General features: G+C 35.3%; 1 protein-coding gene and 1 pseudogene across 1 annotated transcript in view; one reads left to right on the top strand and one right to left on the bottom strand.

Moving 5' to 3' along the window:
- LOC145247974 (uncharacterized) overlaps window positions 1–23,904 on the top strand; it is a 536,604-nt gene that overhangs the window by 164,423 nt on the left and 348,277 nt on the right. The window lies entirely within an intron of this gene.
- Window positions 16,100–16,216, bottom strand: LOC145248406 (5S ribosomal RNA; annotated as a pseudogene).

Below are 23,904 nucleotides of genomic sequence, written 5' to 3'. Positions count from 1 at the left end.
TCAATAATAAAAAAATAAAGTGGATCCATATTTTTTCTTTTTTTTTTAGTTTTTTTTTGTTTTTGCTTAGTTTTCTTTTTTGCTTTGCTATTTTTGTTTTTCTTTGTTTTTCGTTTTTGTTTTTCTTATTATAAATTCTGTTTCTTTTCTTTCCTTTTCTTTTGTGTTTTTCTATTATGTGTTTTTGTTTTTCTTTCTTTTTTCTTGTGTTTTTCTTTTTTATTTTGTCTTTCTTTGCTTTTCATTTTTGTTTTTCTTTTTTTTTTCATTATGTTTTTCTTTGTTTTTTTTTCCATGCAATTCTTTTCTTTTTTTTTCATTATCGTTTTCTCCCTCTCTTTCATTATTTCTCTCTCGTTCCATTTCTCCCTACCTTATTCACGATTTATCTTTATCTTTCTTCCTCTTTTCCTCTCTCCATTTCTCACTTTCTCTCTTCTTCTTCCTCCTCCCTTTCTCCCCCTCTCTCTATCACTTCTTCCTTTACGTCTCTCTCTTCTTCCTCTACCTCCTCTTTCTTCTATCTCTACCTTTTATCTCACTTTTTTTCTCTCTCTCTCTCTCTCTTACCTCACTCATTCTTTATTTTTCTCATAGTCTTTCTGTCTTTCTTTCCCTGTCTCCCTTTCTCTATTTCTCTCTCTTTCGATTTTTCTCTCTCTCTTTCTTTCTTTCGACCTCTTTCTTTTTTCTTTGTTTCTTTCGATCTCTCTTTCTTTCGATCTCTCTCTCTCTCACTCTCTCTTTCTTTCTTTCGATCTCTCTCTCTTTCTTTCTTTCGATCTATCTCTCTTTCTCTTTCTTTCGATCTCTCTTTCTCTTTCTTTCGATCTCTCTTTCTCTTTCTTTCGATCTCTCTTTCTCTTTCTTTCGATCTCTCTTTCTCTTTCTTTCGATCTCTCTTTCTTTCTTTCGATCTCTCTTTCTTTTTCGATTTTTCTCTCTTTTTTATTTCTTTTATTTCTTTTATTTCCTATATAACCTGTTTCCCTAACCCCTGAACCGTTTATATCCACCTATGCGCACATCATTGCTGTTACTTTCCATAATAAGAATCCGGTTGGAGGGAAGGGGCAGGGAAGAACCAGGAGAGCAACACTAAGTTCAATAATCATTATCACAACCAGCATCATCATCATCCTTATCATTAACATCATCATTATTACTATTTCTGACAACATCATCATTTCTGTAGATAAATCATGCCAGCCTCCCGTCTTCCTTTAATCGAGTCAAAGCGAACATTGATTTTCACTATCTTTTCACGTTGCATAGATTTGCGCTTAAAACTAATCCAAAATTAGCGCAAGAAATCACGTAACTCTTGGAGGCATTCCTGGCGCCAGTGTTGAGGACAGCGGCACCGGTAGTGGAATGGATGCTGGGAAGAAGACGGATGAGGATGGATGGATGGATGGATGCTGGAAGTTGGGTGAAAGGTTTAGTTTTCTCTCTCTCTCTCTCTCTCTCTCTCTCTCTCTCTCTCTCTCTCTCTCTCTCTCCCCCCTCCGTCCTTTCTTCCGTTACTTCTGTCCCCAATCCATGCCGCAGTTGTCGTCACTGTCGTCTTCCTGTATTACAAAGATCTTTCCATGCACATTCTTTTACGGCGTCTGCCATAATTGGTATGGAACTCGACATGTGCTGCTCATCTGAGAGTCTTCATTTGCAGGTTTTAGCGTAGACAGTGTGCAGCAAAGAGTGGGTTCTCATCGGAGGGAACAATTATCTTAGAAATAAATTTTGCAGCAAAATTGGACTTTAACCATCTCTAAAAGAATAACGGTTACAAATAAAATGGCCGAATAATATTAAAATTTTTTTTTTTTTTTTACGTATTATGGCCACCTGAACTTAGGGTTAGTGGTATAATTAAAGAAGAGCGTCTGTTTTTTTTTTGGGGGGGGGTATTTTTTTAATTTTAATTTTTTTTTTTTTTGCTTAATACAAAAAAATATAAAAATATGGAAAACGTGTGCCCAGCATGAATGTAATTAAAATTAATTTAGTCTACGAAATCGATAAAGCTCAGTTTAATTAAATTTTTCCACTTGGGCTGATTCGTTGTGGTCACGTGTTGGTATTGACCAAAATATGCCATTTGTTTTAGATTCAGATTGGCCAAATTATATTTGGTCAAGATTTGTATCGACCAAATTGGACCATTATTGACTAAATTATGCCATTTGGTCTAGATTTGTACTGACCAAATTATACTATTTAATCTAGATTCGTATTGGCTTAATTATGCCATTTGGTCTAGAAACAACTGGATCGATTTTTGTAAAATTTCACACGAAGTTACTTTATGTTCCTAGCAGTGTTCTTAAATAGGTTTTTGCCTCGGAATGTCTTCAATAAGTATCAATAATCGAAAAAATCCAATGAAAGAAGGAACAGGCGATTTTGACTAAAGTTAGCACCTTATACAGCCTAACATCACAAGTGCATTTGAGTGGCGTTATTACCGCACAAGTAGTAAGGCCAGACATATAAAATCAACTGTAGGTTCTTTTATATGACTGGTGCAGTCAAAATGAATGTTTTTGATTGGAGCACAACTAAACCATGATAGTTGACGTTTGCATTTTAAACTTTTATTCAAGTCATTATATAAAAATAATTTTATAAAATCGACAGAAGGTTCTCAACAGTGCAATACAGACTACAATGTATTGTGAACTAAGTCACTGCAGGGAGATATGTGAAGCTTCCTTCCAGCGCACAATGATAGATCCCCAACTAAAGCAGGCAATTAATCGATTTGATTTTTAAAAAATAGGTGATTTCATCTATCTCCATGACAATAAAAATATCGGAGTATGAAACATTTGTTGATCCTCATTAAATCCTGGGCAACGTCGGATCTCCCTGAAAGATATATATATATATATATATATAATATAGGGTGGAATGATCAATTTGTCACCTTAAAGAAAACAACACTACAGCTTTATTTTAGCACTTTTATTGCAAAAATTTATTCAGGTTACTTGATTGTGTAGTAGAGTTGATATCTATTCAATGTAGCCGCCTTCGGCCTCAATCGCCGCCTTGATACGGGTCCGGAACTGGGAGCATGCCTTTTCTACAAATGCTGACGAATACTCTGCAGATGGTGACAATCAGGCTGGCTTCTTGTTGTGGAAGGTCATGTTGGTGATGTTCTTGACGTATGACCAAATGAAGTAGCCCAGCGGGTTCAGGTCGAGAGGGGTGGAGTCAATAAGAGAAGGGTACAAAATCGTAGCACTTCTTCTGAAACTAAGCCGGGATCTCTTTGGACTTGTAGGCCAGAGCCGAGTTTTACTGCCACACCCAGGGTTTGCCAGTAGCTACCTGATTGCACCAGGGGATCACCACATTCTTCAACATATTCAGGTACACTTTGGTGTTGACTTTGAAGCCGACTTTGAAGATGTGAGGTTGCATGATGTGGCCCTCACTTGAAACCACACTAAAGACCATAATCATGGCCGGAAACTTCATTGAGCTGTGTGCTCAAGCGTTGAACCGTCCGGATTTGCATTTTGAGGGTGCTGGCAATGGTCCTGTTATAACTTGGATCGGGAGAGAGCATGAGTTGTACAGCGGCGCATCTCTGGTCTCGCGCGTTGAAAATTGTGTCACTTTCAGAGATGGTAGAAGGCAGCTATCGCTCTTAGGATTTGTACACAACTGGCCAACTAGTAGATGGTCTGCAATAAAAAAAACAAAAAAAAAACGATTTTTCATCAAACGGAAATGGAATCATGTCATGTCGTCTTTTCTAGGGCGACAATTTTATCGGTCCACACTGTGTGTGTATGTGTACGAATGACTTATTTTGTACTATTTCATTAAAAAAAGTATAAAAGATAACAGGTACTTGTTTGTAGAAATTCCAAAGTTGTGATAATATTAACAGAATTACTACTACTACTACCACTACTATTAATAATAATGATGATGATGATGATATGAATTATAATAATGAATTTCTGTCCTCCATTGGAAGTATTGATTCCAGTTGTTGGTTTGCTAAAGATTGGAGACCAGGGGAGGGAGTAGACATGTATAATGGGGTGAGGTGGGGGTGGGGGATAATACAGGAAAAATTGTGTGGGAGTGTTAGTGGTTAAGGTGGCGCGTAAACATATTCACTGAATATGTAATACACACACACGCACACGCACGCACACACACACACACACACACACACGTGCGCGCGTATGTGTATTGATTGAACAAGGGAAATTCAACTCATTATTCTTTCAGTTTAAACATGGAAGGATTCCTATTACAGCACAGTGTGACCCCTAAATAACCCACACACATATAACTCAGACACAAATATTATTTAAGCTGTCAAATGAAAAAGCCAATTTTCATTCGTCGTTGTTGTTGTATCATGCTATTTGTTAGGCCTCTGCTGCTACCAGATCGGGCCGTCTGAAGATACTGACTTCCTGATTAAAAATGCACTAAACATTGATGTCATTGTCTTTTTTTGTTTTGTTTTTGTTGCAAAACTCAATTCTGTTCCACAAAGTAAAAAAAAAAAAAAAAAAATTATTTTTTACAAAACAACCAAACCAAACACCATGAATAAATATTTGAAAATATGAAGTACTTGAAGCATGAAACCTTTTGCCAAAATTATTGAATTCTGTATTAAATAATCCAGAAAGGGTTGATATGCCATAAAGCAACACAATCTAATTTTCTTCTTCTACCCTGAAAGTTACGCCTGGGAGTATCCTGTACCTCTATAAGATTACCATTTGCCCATGTATGGAGTATTGTTGTCGTACTCCTGGGCTGGTGCATCTACTATTGCTCTCTTACTCCTGGCCAGGGTTCAAAAGAGAATCACCAACCATGATAGACCCTGAACTATCATCTGGGCTTCAGCCTCTGTCCCAGCGACGAAATGTTGCATCCCCTCTGCCTGTTTTACAAATATTTTAATGGTGGATGCTCCGACGAACTACAAGCCCTTCTACCCCTCCCCCTGACATAAATACCTCCGTCAAACCCGATAATCAACAAAGTTCCACCCCTCACAGTAGAGATCCCTAAACACGATAAGCAACAAAGTTCCACCCCTACACAGTAGAGATCCCTAAATTCCACAGAACTTCTAGACTCTGGGATTCTCTTCCGGGTTTCTGCTTCTGCAACTGTACTGACATGCAGAAGTTCAAGTGTAATGTGAATAGACATCTTGCTGCTCAACTCCCTACATAGTATCCCTGCAACTTATGTCCATAATAGTAGGCCCCCACATCAAAGTGGCACTGTGCCTTGTTTGGTGTGAAAATATAATTTAAAAATAAAAATCCAAATTCAGAACAATTTTATTCCATAAAACAATCAAAGTAAACACCACGAATAAATATTTGAAGATATAACGAACTTAAAGCATAAAAACTTTTCACAAATTTAGGGAAAAGTTTTAGTGTTGCGACGAATAATCGGGAATTGGAAAAATCGAAACTTGTGAGGGTATTAGGATCAGTATTGGAAAAATTTTTAATGCCAAAAACAATAGTTTTAATTGTCTTTTATATTTGATAGTAATAATAAAATAATAAATATTGATTGATTTTATCGTAACACTATCATAGATCACCACTCACAAATGTAATTTGTGTTTGAGAAAATATCTGTACATTGAACTTTTTTTTTCTTTTTACCGTAATCGAGAATAATAAATAACGACTATATTGGTAAATATTTAGAGATTTATAACAAATCGGAATTGGTAATTTAGTACGGAATCGGGAAAAATATTGGAATTGTCCCATCACTAACTTTTTCATGCTTTTTTTTTTTTTTTTTTTTTTTTGATTCGGTATTAAATAACATCGACGATATATACCGTATAAAAAAACAAAAAACAAAAAACAACAACAACAACCAAACCAAACCCAGATGGGAACAGTGATCTAAACCACACAGGAAATATCTTTGACAAAAACCCATCCTTCTCTTGTAAATTCAACCAAAACATAACGAAGTAGCAATTCTTGGAATCAGATTGACTAATTAGGACTGCAATCTTCTGATATTCCTAGCAGACTGATAGATTGGTGTGTCTTTTATACAATCGATAATAATCTCTGTACAAAAGAGGCACTGATAAATTCTTCATTATGCTAAGCCAACCTCTTCTACCCAATCCTCTGTTATCATTGTCCTTATATTAATAAAATTGTAGGACCAATTCTTGCGTAGTATGTGTGCATGAATATTTCTCGTCTCTGCGTGACTTGTACATCATTATTTTATTTTTATTTCCTGCGAGTTGTTCTGACCGGGTTTTGTCAGGGATCCTTTATGTTTTTTAACGCCAGCTTTTTTGTTAGGTTCCACATCTAAGCTAAACTGAAAAATAAGGAACGGTAACTCTTGCTATAAGAATAGGAGTTAGTCCTCTTAGTTTTTTTTTTTTTCTTTTCTTTTTAGGTGTTTAAGAATGTCTCCATATTAGCAAACTGCCAAACCAGATGAAGTATTTTTTCTCAAATAAATTAAATTGAAATATATTAGCTTATTAACGATAATTTGGTATAAAAATAACAAATGAAAAATTGGATAATCATGATCAAAGTTTAATTTGTTAGCTTAAATGCTATTTAGGCTCAACTTTTAAAGTCTGGTCGACACCTCAAATTCTCAAATTATAAAAAGTAATTTCTGAAAAAAAATTTGAAGACGAATGTGATTAACAATAATACAAATAAAAATAATATAGCGATACTACTACTACTAATAATAATGTTTGCTGACTGTTTTCCTCCTAGCTATAGCATTTTTCTCTTAAAGACGAAGGCTAATTGTCATCTCGTTTCTTTGCAATAATTTTCTTTTGTTCTTGTTAGCTTCTAACAGCAAGTGGCTTCATGCCTGGTCCGGAGCGATTTCCATGTAAAAAATGTATGCATCTGTGTATGTAAAATTGATTGTCAAAAATTCATTTTCGCCGGACAGAGCACAGCAATGATGTTTTCCCCTTTGACCCGTGGATGTTCTAAATCAGTTTGACAAAGAACATTGCTGGCAATTAGGCTAGACGATTTTTGCACCCCCCTCCCCGCATCCACCATCCTCACGACTCTGCCATTTTTTTTAATGTAATTTAATTTTTTTTATTATTATTATTTGTTCACCGTCCTCCCTGCATTTCCTACCAATTTCCCCTTTCTCTTTTAACTTCACCCTCTTCTTCTTAACAATTTACCCATAAATTCTGCAAATGTTTTCCGTTCCTGTAATTCTGAAAACTGGCTTTGCCTCAAAAACTAAACAAACTTTAAACAGTTTGCAGCGGTCAATACTAAATCCATTGACCCTTGGTTTTGGGGTTAGAAATCATATATCATATCTGACTCTTTTTCTCTCTCCCTCCCTTTCTCCTTCTCCCTACATAGTATCCCTGCAACTTATTTTCTCCCTTTCTTTCTCTCTTTCTTTTTCTCTCTCACATTCTCTCTCCTGTCTTCATCCTCTCTCTCACTTTCTCCCTCACTTTCTCCCTCTCTCTTTCACTTTCTCCCTCACTCTCTCCCTTTCTCCCTTTCTCTCCCTTTCTCCCTTTCTCTCTCTCTTGCTCCCTTTCTCTCTCTCTTGCTCCCTTTCTCTCTCTCTTGCCCCCTTTCTCTCTCTTGCTCCCCTTTTCTCTCTTGCTCATTTTCTCTCTCTTGCTTATTTTCTCTCTCTTGCTCCCTTTCTCTGTCTCTCTCCCTTTCTCTCTCTCCCTCCCTCCCTTTCTCCTTCTCCCTACATAGTATCCCTGCAACTTATTTTCTCCCTCTCTCCCCCTCTTTCTCTCTCCCCCTCTTTCTCTCTCCCCCTCTTTCTCTCTCCCCCTCTTTCTCTCTCCCTTTCTTTTTTCTCCCTTTCTTTTTTCTCCCTTTCTTTTTTCTCCCTTTCTTTTTTCTCCCTTTCTTTTTCTCTCTCACATTCTCTCTCCTGTCTTCATCCTCTCTTTCACTTTCTCCCTCTCTTTTTCACTTTCTCCCTCTCTCTTTCACTTTCTCCCTTTCTCTTTCACTTTCTCCCTTTCACTTTCTCCCTCTCTCTCTCACTTTCTCCCTCACTCTCTCCCTTTCTCCCTTTCGTTCATTTTCTCTCTCTTGCTCATTTTCTCTCTCTTGCTCCCTTTCTCTCTCTCTCTCCCTTTCTGTCTCTCCCTCCCTTTTTCCCTCTGCCTTTCTCTCTCCCTCTTTCCTTTTCTTTTTCTCTCTCTCTCTCTCTCCCTTTCTGTATTCTCTCTCTCCCTTTTTATAGTCTTTCATCGTTTTGTCTGTCTTCAATTTTTTTACTCTCATTTTCTTGTATTCTCTCTATATATTTATCTACCTGTCAGTTTTCCCTCTCTCTATTTATCCACTGGCTTTCTATTCTCTCCTTTTCTCTTACTCGAGTTTTTCTATCGCCCTCTATTCTTAGTAACTCTGTATCCCCCCCTCCCTCATTTTCAATTCTCTCTCCTGTCATGTCGTCTATTGTCTTTGCGATGCATATGTATATGCACATGTTGTCTAGCGTACTGTGATGTGTATGCGCATGTATATACGTTTCAATTTGTTTATATGTAATGTTTTCTTTCTTGTATGTATAAATATTAATCAAGCAAGTGGCTGAGTGTGTGCGGGTGTATACACATTCAAAATACACTATTCATAAACGGAACAAATACCTAACGAAGAACAGTTCTTTTAACGAAGGGCGAATAATAACCTTTCTGTGGGAGCAGATCAGACAAAAGGGAAACATACCTTCTTCCACTGGCTAATCTCGACTGAAGGATTTATAAGATAAAACACATTCCCTTCAAAAGAAAACGATATGTGCGAAGTTATATTTTCATATATAACATTTATTCCACTTTCGTGGGTTCCCTCGGAGTTGTACGCATTTCTCTGTTAGCCACATCATCATAGTTGTTTTTGTTTCACCATGTTTCTGGCCAATTTATTCTCCGCCCTTCTTCCGGTGATAAACCACAACAAGGTATGAATGCTGAGTCATATAACTGTATCCTCCGTAATTACTGCCTTCCATAGTTGTTGTTGTCTCACCATGTTTTTGGCCAACTCGTCCTCTGGTCTGCTTCGAGTAAGAATGAAACCACTATCTTCAGATAATGCTCACCTGAACCCATAGAGACTCAACGCCTCTATCCTCTGCACCAAAAAACGTGGGAAAACACTAACAACGCTGATTACCCTTCAGGACCCATGGCACAGTAGATAGAAGCGTTAAATCTCTACGGTTCCAGTTGAGCATTGTCGGAAGATAATTGGACAATTGCTCTCATGTTTAGTATTATCTGCAAAACGTTTCAGTCGATTTAACCTCCAACCTCCCCCAGGTGTTAAAGTGTTTTTTTTTATTTCCTATCAGTCATAATGATAACATATCAAAAAATTAAAAACTACACCTTGTTAAAAAAATGGATAACACACGATTAACCATACTGAAACCAGCAACCTCTTAGTTTTGTAAATATTAAAATGGATAACACATGATTAACCATACTGAGATAACAAAATATCAAGGACATATGTATGATATGAAACGAAATTGGAAATTAAAAGAGGTTTCAATCATACCAATCATCATAGGAGCGACTGGGCTTATGAAAAAGAACTTCAAAAAGTATGTAGCAAGTATACCCGGTGAACCAAGTGCAAGTGAGATATAAATGATTGCACTGAAAGGGACGGCTAGAATCCTAAAAAAGATCTCTTGGTTGGACTCACTAAAATAGGGGTAAATGTTAGACATCTGGTTGGATGTCCCACCCTCTAGAAGAAAAAGATGAAGAAAAATAAAAAAAAAAAGAAAGAGAGAGAGAAACCAGCAACCTCTTAGTTTCGTAAATATTATGTTTCTAAGAACTTACAATTGAATTTAATTGAATACGATTGAATTTAATTGAATACGATTGAATTTAATTGAATACGATTGAATTTAATTGAATACGATTGGATTTAATTGAATACGATTGGATTTAATTGAATACGATTGGATTTAATTGAATACAATTGGATTTAATTGAATACAATTGAATTTAATTGAATACGATTGAATTTAATTGAATACGATTGAATTTAATTGAATACGGTTGAATTTAATTGAATACGATTGGATTTAATTAAAAATTTAATCATAATAAATTAAGAATAATACCCCCTAGAGTTTCCTGATAATTATTGTCAGAATTTTCTTACTTCCAACTAGGTCTAAAAATTCCCAACCTTACAGTGCAGAGTTAACCCATTTTTTTCCTGCCAAAAGAAATGGCGACTTTAACACCTGATGAAGGCTGGAGGTTACATCAACCGAAACGTGCAGATAATAAAGATGCAAACAATTGTCCGCTTAATCTAAATAATACAAAGACTTTCTTGTATATTATTTTTTATTGGATTTGGGACTGTGACATCGATAATGAGTACAGTTCTTTCGGATTTGTTTCATATTACAATGTCTGGCTTAATGGCCTTTTTTTTTGTTGTTTTTTTTTTATGTATCTGCCCACCTTTGTCATAGGACATTGTTACTTTTCCATCTGATGTTATCGGTGGTGGTTCATGTTCCCAGATGTTCGACAATCTGCCAAGTTGCACCCCTCCGCAGATCTTCCAATGGAAATATTTACATACTTTGTTGTAGCTGACAGTGTAAAGACCATCTGCCAATAAGATTGGACATCCACATATTCGGTGGATTCGGCTCTCAATCGCTGAGTAGCAAAACCTGCATTGGCCGATTGCTTGTAGGCCAGCCATTTTTTTTTTTATCTGTGAGTAAGCCCTGATCTTGACTGGCTACAATGAGTCTTTCCTCATCAAATGGAAGTCTCCTACTCTTGAGCCATTGGAGTGAAGCATCCCTGTCTACATACTCCTGGTTAAGCTCCTCCAGAAACTTTCCTGCTCTTTTATGTTGTTCACATCCTTGTTTTCTTGTGTCTATTTCGATTTTTGTGTATTTTTTTCTTTTCTTTCTTGCAATCTGTGTTGCTGGTCCATCATATCCCTCGGCAGTATTTTCCAGTAAGACATCCCCAAAGTTTTCAGCAAGTTTTGTGATTAAGGTTTGTTGGGGTAGACGTTTCCCTCATTATTTCTATTGGCATATCTCTTGAGCTTTTGAAAGACTGCCTCATGTTTGCAATGATGACTTGATATGCTCGGTTTATTTCAGTTAGGCCAAGATTCCCTTTTCGTGATAGGTATATCTTGTCCATACATCGGTTTCGGTATATTGTTCTATGTAAAGTTAGGAGTTTCCTGGTCTATTGATATTGCATTGAGTCCAGTCGATAATACCAAAACCATATGAGATGACTGGGATTGCTAGCTGATTTATAGCAGTAATTCTGTTTGTGAGGCTTAATTCAGACTTGAGCATCTTTTTAAGGCGTACTACGTATTCCTGTTCAACCTTATGTCTCATTTTTTTCATGCTTTGTTCGCTTGTGCGAATGCTCAGTTAAGAGCAGGGTACGTGAGTGTAAAAGGATTCTTATGGAGATAGAAGAGTCTTTGAAACGTATCAAAGAGAGCCTTTCATATTCGTGTGTATATATATGTGTGTGTGTATGTGTGTGTGCGCGCGCGCGTGTGTGTGTGCGCGTCTCTCACTGATAAACTCTTAAACTACTGGCCACACAACACCGAATTTAACTTTGAAAATCTTTGGATGGATGAATAACGAATACAGAAATATATCCACAAGTTAAAATGAAAACTGTTTATTTTCACTTGCCGACATATTTTTACTTCGGCAAATCTGTAGTTTAGCGGCGTAAATTATTTGACAGACAAAAAGTTATAAAAAGTAAATAGTTTTTATATAAAACACTATTAAACCCAAAGGCTGAAAACCAGAAAAAAATTCATTTTTTTTTCATCATTCTTATTAGACAAAATGCACAACAACCGAGGCCGCCATATTGCTTTTAAAATTTAGCCGAAGGTTTGACAGATTGGCTTTTTTAAGGCTAAATTCGGCCTTTTTTACTCTTTTGCAGCTGTTTTGGTCGCCATTTTTGTAATGAAAGAGTGTAAAAAGGGTCAAATTTGGCCTTAAAAAAGCCAATCTGCCAAACCTTAGAAAGACCAAAATTTAAAAACAATATGTCGGCCTCGATTATCATATATTTAGTCTAATAAAAAAAATGTCGAAAAAATAATAAAAATGAAATTTTTTCTGGTTTTATTTAAGCCTTAGGGTCTAATGTGTTTTATATAAAAATAAGGTTTTTATAATTTTTTGTCTGTCAAATAATTTACGCCGCTAAACTACACATTTGCTTTTACTTCTTTCTGCGCATGCAATTAATATCATGAAATTATTAAAGGTTCCGTCCGAAATTTCGTCAAGATCCAGAGTTCGACAAGATACACATTCTTGGATATATTAAAAAAAAAAAAATTGTTTTCAATTTGTTTTTAGTTGCATTTTTCTTTGACTAATATCCTGTCGTTGTTTTTGTTTCAGTGAAGATCTGTCGATGTGCGTTAATCAGATTTTCGTTGGAAATTGGTTAAAAAAAAAAAAAAAATTATTGCGTCCATTTTGTTTTTAATTTCTTGCAAAACGTTGGTTAATTTGGAACAAAAACAGCGGCATGATTTTAGTCCAAGAATCAAAAACGAATTAAAAAAAAAAAAAAAAAAAAAAAAGAATTAAAGGCTTTTCAGAGCAACTCTTGAATGATAAAGCACGTGGGTGCGCGTGCGTGCGTGCGCGTGTGTGCGTGTTCAAGTAAAGAGAAGGGTGCACGATGCACGAATATAAATGGATTCTTGTGAAGATAGAAGAGTCTTTGAAACGCATCAAAGAGAGTCTTTCATATATATTTTGTGTGTGTGTGTGTCATTTTTATTTACTATCGTATATATAAATGTTCGCCTGTGTAACTGTAGCGTTCAATTTAAGCAAATGTGATGGGTGGGGAGAGGGGCGTACGTGTGTTAGTATCTATCTATCTATCTATCTATCTATCTATCTATCTATCAATGTAAATGGATCCTTGCATGGACAGAAGCCTATGAAGCACTTCAAAGTGGTCTTCCACTTTTTGTCAATATCCTTAACCATCGTGTGTGTGTATGTGTCTGTGTGTGTATGCATGTACGTGTGCAAATATGTATGTGTATGCATACACACACATATATATGCATATGCACATGTGGGTATTTGATTTTATTATGTAGATGCACCAGTGTGTAGACAGGAGCCTTTGAAACATAAAACTAGATGTTTATCTTCATTCCGCAGAAAGATGTCACACAAGGTCGATGTTTATATGTATGTGTTTGTGTGTGTCTATATATATTTATATATATATATATATATATATATATATATATATATATATATATATATATATATATATACACGAGCAAACAGTTAATAAAACACGTTAAAAAAACACTTTGAAATGAGTTAAAAACATATTTAATCTGAAAAGGAAACACTAGATAAGTGGATAGTCCTTAATCCGTGGAGTTTCGAAGAAATACTTTCCTTCTCATCAGAGGGTAGGAATTAGCAAAATGCGGGATCGGATTTTGTATGCAAAAGTATTTGATGAAACAACAAGTAAGTCAAAGATCTTACTTGAAACCGAAAAAAGTGAAGCAGAGGGAATATGGTGAAGAAAAAGGTGATTACACATGAATGGATATATATATTTTTTTTTTTCTGTAGAAATATATTTTCTTATTATATATCAATCCTTATATAAGAAGCTCAATGTGATTACAGAGCAATATATAGAATAAATGACAAAAAGTTATATTCCAAAATTCATGATGTTGACCATCTTATAATTTATTCCTTTGAATCAGTCGATGTATACAATTCTTGACAGTATCTGTTTTGTAGCGCAAACTCAACCACTTAATTATTATATCAATCAGTGAATCTATTATGCCCTTTACCCATCAGAAGAAATAGCAACAAAATCCGAAAATTTTTGGATTTTCACCATGTCAAAAAAAAATAATTAATTTTTATTATTTTCTCAACACTTTTTATTAGTCTAAATGTATGACAATCGAAGCCGCTATATTGGTTTTAAAATTTGGCCTTTCTATGGTTTGACAGATTGGCCTTTTTAGGGCCAAATTCGGCCTTTTTTTTTTTTTTTTTAACGCTCTTTCATTACAAATATGGCGGCCAAAACAGTTCCAAGAGCGTAAAAAAGCCAAATTTAGCCTTATAAAGGTCAATCTGTCAAACCTTAGAAAGGCTAAATTTTAAAAGCAATATGGCAGCCTCGATTGTCGTACACTTAGGCTAATAAAGATGATGGAAATATAATCAAAATAATGAAAAAAAAATAATAAAAATGAATTTTTTTCTGGCTTTATTTCCGTCTTTGAGTCTAATGTGTTCTATATAAAATGATTTTCATAACTTTTGTGTGTCAAATAATTTCCGCCGCTAAACTACACATTTGCCAAAAATGTTTTAAAAATATGCAAATTAGAAAGATTTTTTTTTTTTGATCACTTTTCAATGGCATGATGGTGTGACACAAGGGTCGGAGAAAGTGGAATTTGAGAAGCTTGTTTCCTAGAGAAAGAGCAATCTGGCTTGTAAAAAATAGCCTGAGCAGCCCCATCAGTATTCTCCAGCAAGGGCGCCTCGGGCGATCACCAATAAACTAACCCCTTCTCAAAGGGTGAAACGTCAAAGCATGGAAGGGTGGACCTCCTAGAGCTGCACAGGACACATGCCATACCTCGGTGGACAGAAAACACGCCATCTTAACAATGGTCTAAGGTCTGGTGGCTTTGATGCCAAGAGAAACCTAAAACTGTTTATGAGCGTTTGCAGATTTCTATATATACGTTTTTTTTTTGTTTTTAACTTTTACGCAGCATCACAATTTTTGTTAATTTTTTTTGTATTCATTTGTGTTTTTTATATTCAGTAACACATGAACCTCTGAAATATTGCATAGAAAATATTTGACTTAATTTAATTACGTCTGATCATTATTCCACATGTGTCAGCACTTAATGAAGTAACTGTACCATATGGAAAAGATTAACCCTGTGATGGATGAGGGGGAGGGGTCCTGTTCTTCTTTCTCTCTCTCTCTTTTTCCTTATTTCTCTCTCTCGCTCTCTCCTTTCCTATCTTTCACTCTCTCTGCCTTTCTATCTCCCTTTCCCTTTCTCCCTTTCCCTTTCTCTCTTACACTTTCTCTCTCTCTCTTACATTTTCTCTCTCTCTTACATTTTCTCTCTCTCTCTTACATTTTCTCTCTCTCTTACATTTTCTCTCTCTCTTACACTTTCTCTCTCTCTTACTCTTTCACTGTCACTCTCATACTCCCTCTCTCACACTCTTATTCCTTCTCTCACACTCTTAGTCCTTCTCTCATACTTTTTCTCTCTCAATCTTTCTCTCTCTCACTCTTTCTCTCTCTCACTCTTTCTCTTTCACTTTTTATCTCTCCGACTCTTTTTCTCTTTCTCTCTCTCCCACTCTTTCTCTTTTATTGCTCATATATATATATATATATATATATATATATATATACACACACACGTTGGTTTTAAGGTCTAAGTATGGCAATACTATCAAAATCAGATCAGATGCAAACGAACGTAATCCGCAGATGTGGAATAACCTAAATATTACTGGTTTCTAATACAATTATCTAAGCGTTCCTATAATTAGACGAGCTTAAAAGTGGCTTAAATGCTTACTCCTGCTGCAGAGGCCTACTTGGGTCTTTGGCCCATATTAGACCTTTAAGTGCTTCCAATGAAACAAAAAATAAATTTTAAGGTGTAAACAATTTATTGGCGTTCATGATTAAAGCTATAAAACATGACTATCACGCGTCTATATTTACATACACACACATACACTAAATCTGGTGTGTGTATATATCCGATGCCTCAGTTCAGTCTCGAAAGATAAAGGATACCCCCTGTAATGGAAACTGTGCGTGTAATTATGTGGCAAGAGTTGCGCAATCTCCAACCACACCTCTCCTGAATCGGCACTGCTTGCGTCCAGTGGCAAGGAAATGTCCAGGACGACTGGAAACAACGCTGAGATAAGCGGAGAGCACATACAGCACCTGGAAGTCCCAAATGGTCACCCATCTGGTACTGGCCAGGCTCATCGTTGCTTAACTTCGGTGATCTGACGGGAACCGGTGTGTCAACATGATTATTCCGTGTATATATGTATAACCTAGTTCTAAAACATCCTTTGTTCGATAAAATGCATGCCCATTGGCTGATAGGAAGGGGCGCGGTGGATACTAGAAAGCTGATTGGCTAACTAAAATTCTCAACAGAAGAGGACCATATAAAAATGAGAAACAACCACAGAATTCGCGCATAAGCCTGACGAATCCTAGAGTGTATGAAACGCCGAATATTCAGTGTAGCTCCTATAATGTATACTCCTATAAAGTTGTTTTTTTTGTGTGTACTGATATTCATATTAAAAACCTTTTTTCTATTTATTTAAAAAAGAAAATACAACTTTGTTATATATGGATCATGGAATTGCTTTCATCTGCAAAAGATGTAACTAATTTGCATATTCTTTTAAACATTCATTTTAATTAATTATCTATTAGTTTTTTTCGGTTTTCTTATGAGATGATCATCTTTATTTAACTATCACGTGTAATATATACACACAGATATTCTACATGATTTATACTTGTGTAATAAGGTTATATTAAACACAAACCTCTTTCTATATATATTTATGTATGCGTATATATTCGTTTAAAAATTTTGCCTACCAAACTCCTCCTAGAGTTTTTGGTCTACAGACATGAAACTTAGTATATAAGGTATTCGAACCCATGCGAAACTGTATATTTGGGGTTTAGCCGGGGAAAATCAGTGCAAAAGTGTGAAAAATTTTTTTTTTAATTTCCAGGTGAAGGTTTTAATTTTTAGTCTTGCAGAAAAACCTGTTTTCATAGATCAAGCATTAACGTCCAAGGAAAAAGTAAATCGTAAGCGAAACGTTTTGGTTTCGATTTTCGGTGGTGGCGCACGAGTCATTTTTTAAATTTATTTTTTTTTTTTTTTAACTTTTTAAATCTTTACTATATATTCGGTCCAATATAATATAATAAATACAAAATCTGCCTTAATCAAAATATCATATTTAAGCATATTTTACGCCTCTGTATGTACTTTTATTCTTTCCTTTTTTTTCTTTTCTTTTTTCGCATATATTAAATGCCGTTAGCTTATTTTATTGTTAAATATCACGTGATTAATTTTGTGCTGGAATCTTGTGTACAATTTTTATTACAGACTTCACTATATACATAAACAATATCAGCTAAAGAGATTTCTAGTTACTTGTAACTGGCTAACCGAAACATGCTTATGAATGTGTAGCGACGTATAAATATAAATGCTTATTTACAACAAAGAAAAAGCGTGTACATATATATCATATCGTCCTTATTATATTCTCTTCAAAATGGATTGGATTCCATTTTTTTGTTCCAAACACCCCTCTTTTGACATTCGTTTCTCTCGCTTTTTACCTGTAAATTATAAAAGAAACTTCTTTTTCTTTGTTCTTATTGATCTACATTTTTCTTATTGCCCCCCCCCCTTTTCATCCGGATGCTGATTCTGTTTATTTGCTCTCCTTCATCTTTTCAAACCTATTTTTAGAAATTCTGCTTTCAGCTAAAATTCTTCATGAAAATCTTGACTATCGATTTCCTGCATGTGTATAATATATATATATATATATATATATATATATATATATATATATATATATATATATATATATATATATATAGCATGCACTCCTGCCATACACAATCATGCTCTCGGTGGAAGACTAGTGATGTTGGAGTTATATATATATACTAGCAGGGAGACCAAACGTTGTTCAGGATTGAATTAGGATCAACAAATATTCCACACTTCCAATACTTTTATTGTCATCGAAATCGGTTAAATCGATCATTCTTCAATCAAATCGATTGATTGATTGCTCTAGTCGGGAACCTACCATGATGACCTGAGCGAAACTCATGTCTTGGCCTTCAGGCCTTCGGCATTTATGGTTTGCATGAGTTGTGGTGTTGCTTGGTTGTGGAAATAATTTATATATATATATATATATATATATATATATATATATACTAGACTACCCATGACCCGTTGGGTCAGTATGTTATATTAGCTATAGAATTCATGTATGAGCGTGACGCTTGTGACGTAAAGAGAATAGTTTTTGTTTTTTTGACATAATAGAAACATTTCTATGAAAGTATATTAAAGTGAAAAATCACGGACGGATCACTCAAACATGAAAAAAATAAAATCCTCCCTATTCATGTAAAATTACCTATTTTTCCGAATAGTCGCTCAAAAATCGAAAATTAAACATGATTTTCCTACGAATCAAACGCTGACGAAAGTCATTTAGCAGCAAAAATGCACATGAACCTACCGATGAGAAATATAAAAATGAAAAACCCATATTGGAATCTTCAAACCAAGTTATAGAAACTTAAAATCTAAAAAAAAATAATTAATAAAACCTGAAGCAAAAAAATAAAACCTAAATAAATAAAATAAAACTAATATTGAAACAGATTAGTAAATGTGTCAACAAATTCACCATTCTCACAACTATTTTGTATCTAGAAATGTAAGCAAAAAATAAAAAAAGAAGGAAGGAAGGAAAAGGGACGGATAGAAAGTAGTAGTAGTAGTCTTGGCTTTACTACAATTGTTCTTATGTTTGTCAACGGGTTAAAGTTGTTTAGTTTTAAGAAAATAGCGACAGTACAGTTGTAATAAAGAATAGTTGCAAAATACCCCCACTCTTCCCATGTTAAATAATAATTTCAAAATAATAACGTTAATATTTCAGTGCGCAGGTCAAAATCTGCAAAAGAAGCGATTTGTGTTTATTTGTTTACGTATGCGCAACCGGATGTCATAAACCGGAAAGTGGGTTACATCATGCGTTACGAGGTCATTTGAGTTTTATGATTATATGGATATAATCATTCACTACTGTGTTTTAATATATGGTTAAGTGGCAGTTTTAGTCATTTAGAATTGCTTTAAAGCTTCACCGCTCACTCATTTTTCGACCAAATTTCAAACAATTATTACAGTTTATAGATCACCTTCTTAGCTATATTGTAAAAAAATTTTTTTTTTCAATTTTCGTTCAGTAAAACGAAAGTTATGATTACTTTTCTGGCGTTCCAACCATAAAAATATGTAAGGAAGTGAGCGACGCTTTTTATGACTGGTTTCCATAGCAACTATGTCGCTTCAGCGACTACTGTTGCTACTAATTCACTGCTGTTGCAGAAAGAAGTAACAACTGAAACAGAGAGAATGAAAGCATGAAAGGAAGATAATTGAAAGCAAACGAGTATCATACATTGTTATTACACATGTGTTTATGGGGGCAAAAAAATAAGACTGAAATTAAACAAGAATCAGTGAATTTTTTGGAAGCCGGGAAAAATCATGGATTACAATAGAAAAATGCGAGCATGAAAAGTAATATAGTTAAGCTTAAACATGGAAAAGTAAAGAACTAGTTGTTAAAACTGGAAAAGAAAAAGACAAGCTATTCTAGTAAAAAATATAATAAATTTATAACTTAAAATATTGCAGCATTAAGAATTTTTTTAAATTCAATTTATAACATTGTATAATCAATTCTTAATGCTGCAATATTTTAAGTTATAAATTTATTATATTTTTGGCTTTTAATGCTTGCATTTTTCTATTGTAATATATATATATATATATATAACTATTTCATTTATTCACATAAATTTACTATACGAAAGTATAGATTTATGCGTAAACTTTAAGTATTTACTTCAAAAGTGCTCAATACGTAGGTAGAGCTAGTTAGTAATTTATAAAATATATATGCCGATTAAGCTACACTGAATATTCTGCGTTTCATCCAACTATAGGATTCGTCAGGCTTATGCGCGAATTCTGTCGTTGCTTCTTGTTTTTATATATGTTGAGGATTTCTAGTTGGCCAATCAGCTTTCTAGTATCCACCGCGCCCCTTCCTACCAGCCAATGGGCATGCATTTTATCAAACAAAGGATCTGTTTTAGAGCCAGGTTAGTGGTTTTAGGTGGCCGTTCTGCTTCTTTTTTTTTTTTTTTTTTTTTTTTTTTAAATGCATGCCCATTGGCTAGTAGGAAGGGGCGCGGTGGATACTAGAAAGCTGATTGGCCGACTAGAAATCCTCAACATGTATAAAAACAAGAAGCAACGACAGAATTTGCGCATAAGCCTGACGAATCCTATAGTTGGATGAAACGCAGAATATTCAGTGTAGCTTAATCGCCATATATATTTTATAAATTACTATATATATATATATATATATATATATATATATATATATATATATATATATATAATTATACCAGCTTAATATTTTCCAAAGGTAAAACTAAGATTTTTTTTTTTTTTTTTACAAGGTTCATATAAGAGTGCTCCAAACTATTTTTTAAGTTGACAAATCCTTGAAAAAGCTGCAAATGAAGATTCGTACAACTCGAAGTCTTGGTAATATGTACAGCAGCTTTTATTCCGGATGTTTCCCCCCATTGGAACGCTGGTTCTAAACTTTTACTATCGACATTTTCCCCTACTCGAGGCCATTGCTGTCCACGACCGTCTTTCTCCTCTAATTACTAACAGCATTTGCTTTCTTTCTGACTCTCAACTCTTGACTAACTGATACATGTCTTTCAAGCTTTCTTGTTACGTCATTACTATACATTACTAAGATAATCACCTGATGTTTTTACATGTCATTATTTCTGAGTTGTCAACTAAATTGTTATGGTTACATTTTTACGTTACGTTCTGAAATTAATGCAAATAAGTATTTATTCAAAATATTTTGATTATTCTAAAATGTTGTTTAGCTTGAAAAATCATGATTATCGTCAACTAGCACACCTTTCGGCATCGCCCGGTCAATATCTAACTCAAATATTTATTCATGGAGTTTGGTTTGATTGTCTTGTAGAAGAAAATAGTTGCTTTTGTTTTTTAATTTGTAGAACATGATTGAGTTTTACAAATAGAAAAACAAACAATAACATCAGTATTTATATTATACTAGAGTGGCTGCCCAGCATTGCCCGGGTGTTTAGGTGGTGTAGTAAGGACCCTCGACGGGGGGGGGGAATAAAAGCAACAGTAGGCAGAGGTGTTAAAAAAAATGGCAATAGGCAGGCAGTGAAATAGGCTGTGACGTGAAAGAGAAAAAAAGAAGACCTGACGTCTTAGTCGATGTCTCCGTCGCCCGACCGGAAGTTGAGATCGTTGAAATTTTAGGCTAGTCAATCGAAAAGAGAAGATGACTTGCTAAAAATGGCGATGCAAAAACCAACCCTGCCAAGTTGAGGGTGAAGGAATTAATGCTTTTGGCCAGTTTCTTGATATTTGTCGTCCGAAGGATCGAGGTTGGAAACGATACAGGTTTAGTCAGGTGCCAACGTGTCTGTCGGAAGTTTTTCTTAGACATACAAACACACGCACACACATTTGGCCTTTTATATAATAGAAGATTATATTTTCGTTAGGAAGCCAGTATCATCAAACAGTCTGATCTAGGGGTACCAGATGCCCTAACAGTTATTACCACTCTGAGCCAAAGTTGACCTGGGAGCAGTGGTAATTAAATGTCAACTCCAGAGTGCTCAAATGGAGTCTCACCACAAGATGTCCTCAGGACTATCTTTGGCTGTATACTCTAAAAACTCGAGTATAAGTCCTAGTACTGATAAATATTCCGAGAAAGCGAGATAATTTTAATACCATTGGTTTTATGTCCTCCCCTCATTTGAATGCTTGGATAACTCTGCCCTTCCTGCTCATACATAACAAGATAAAGTTGAAGCAGAAACACCCCTTCCCCCAAAAAAATTAAAACAAAAAAGAAAAAAAGAAAACGGTGCATCACCAGAAAACCATTTTGTGGCTATACAAATATTGATTGTCGTATCCGTTTAGCATAATCCATCTTTAATTTTCGCAATGTTTTTTTGTCTTTGTTTTCCTTTCGTGATGTAGGCAGGGGAGGCGGGTAATAAGGCAATAGAGCATCAGCGCTCTATCCTTCCAAGATTTGGTGCCATTCCTCCTGCAAACCAGAATTAAATTGCAAGATTAAGAGAAGGGCAGAAATAATTGACAAAAACAAAAGAAACAGTGTTTTGCTTACGTCAAGTTTAGCCATTTTTTTTTGTTCTTTTTCCTTCATTTTTTTTCTTAGCTTCTCTTACTTTTCCTCTCTCTCTCTCTCTCTCTCTGTCATTTATTCTCTCTCTCTCTCTCATTTATTTTATTTCTATCCCCCCTTCTCTCTATCCCACTCTCTCTTTCTTCCTCTCTCTTTCATTTATTTTATTTCTCTCCCCTTCTCTCTCTCCCACTCTCTCTTTCTTCCTCTCTATCTCTCATTTATGTTATTTCTCTCCCACTCTCTCTCTTTTTCTTCCTCACTCTCTTTCTTCTCTTGTCTCTTTTTCTTTCTCTTTTTTCTTACTAACATAAAGTTTATCCATTTTTTTTGTTCTTTTTTCCTCATTTTTTCTCTTACCTTTTCTTACTCCTCCTCTCTCATTTATTCTATCTCCTTTCTTTCTTCCTCTCTCTCTCTTTCTCTCCTCTCCCTCTGATTTATTTTCCTTTCATCTCTCTCTCTCACTCCTTCTTTCTCCCTCTCTCTCTTTTTCCTCTCCCTCTCTTTCTTCCTGTCTCTTTTTCTCCCTCACTTTTTCTTACTAACGTCAAGTTTATCCATTTTTTTTGTTCTTTTGTTTTTAGTTTTGCATTCATTTTTTTTCTTATCTTCATTCTTACTTTCTCTCCCTCTCTCTTTCCCTCTCTTTATCTTTATCTCTTTCTTCCTCCCACTATTTTCCCTTCTTTCTTTCTTTTTCTCCTCTCTCTATTTTTCGCTCTATCTCTTTTCCTCTTTTTCCATCTCTTTTCTCCTCTCTTTCATTCTTTCCCTTTTTTTTCTCTCTTTCTGTTTTTCTTTTTGTCCTCTCTCTCTCTCTCTCTCTCTCTCTCTCTCTCTCTCTCTTTCACCTTTTTCTCTTTCTTTCACTCTTTTTTGCTCCTTTTCTCTTCCACCCTCCCTTTTTCTCACTCTTTTTTCCTCTTTCCCTTTCTTTCTTCTCTTTCTTCTCCTCTCTCTTCCTCTCCTTTCTCTCTTTCTTCCCTCTCCCTCTCCTTTTATCCCTTTCCCACTATTTCTTTTTCTCCATTGGCTTAAAATTATTTCCCTTGAATCATTTTAACCAACCTGAGAAGAATGCATAGTTTTGTCTGGAAGTTAAGAAAATTCATTTCACACATGTATACAAATTCAGAACGAGGCTCTCTTTTTCTGCTTGGTCTTTCAAAGTCACCGGACATTGTTTGACCAGCTGGCCATCTTTACATGTACATCACAATTCCTAATAAGTTGTATGACCTCTCTTTTAGTGGTGGCATAATCATATTGACACACCAGTTCTCTTCAGATAACCAAAGTTAAGCAAAGTTGAGCCTGGCTAGTACCAGATGGGTGACCATTTGAGAATACTAGGCGCTGTATGTGCCCTTCGCTTATCTCGGCATTTGTTTCCAGTCGTCCTGAACACATATAGACTTTGTGGCTTGGGGGGGGGATGCCCTTTTCTCTTCCCTGCAGCCTCTATCCCACAGAAGAGACATTGCGAGCCTGTCATTGTTTTATCATTATTTCCATGGCAAGTGCTCGTCTGAGCTCTAATCTCTGGTCCTCCCCTCGCCAGTCTTTTGCAAAAAACACCCGTCTAGCTGAAACTACTGTCAATAATTTTCCCCATTC

The sequence above is a fragment of the Euprymna scolopes genome, chromosome 26, assembly GCF_053919585.1.
Source record: "Euprymna scolopes isolate OS-2025 chromosome 26, ASM5391958v1, whole genome shotgun sequence".
In the NCBI taxonomy this organism is placed as follows: domain Eukaryota; kingdom Metazoa; phylum Mollusca; class Cephalopoda; order Sepiida; family Sepiolidae; genus Euprymna; species Euprymna scolopes.
Note: the sequence above shows the minus strand (reverse complement) of the source record. Positions and strands in the feature narration are given on the sequence as shown.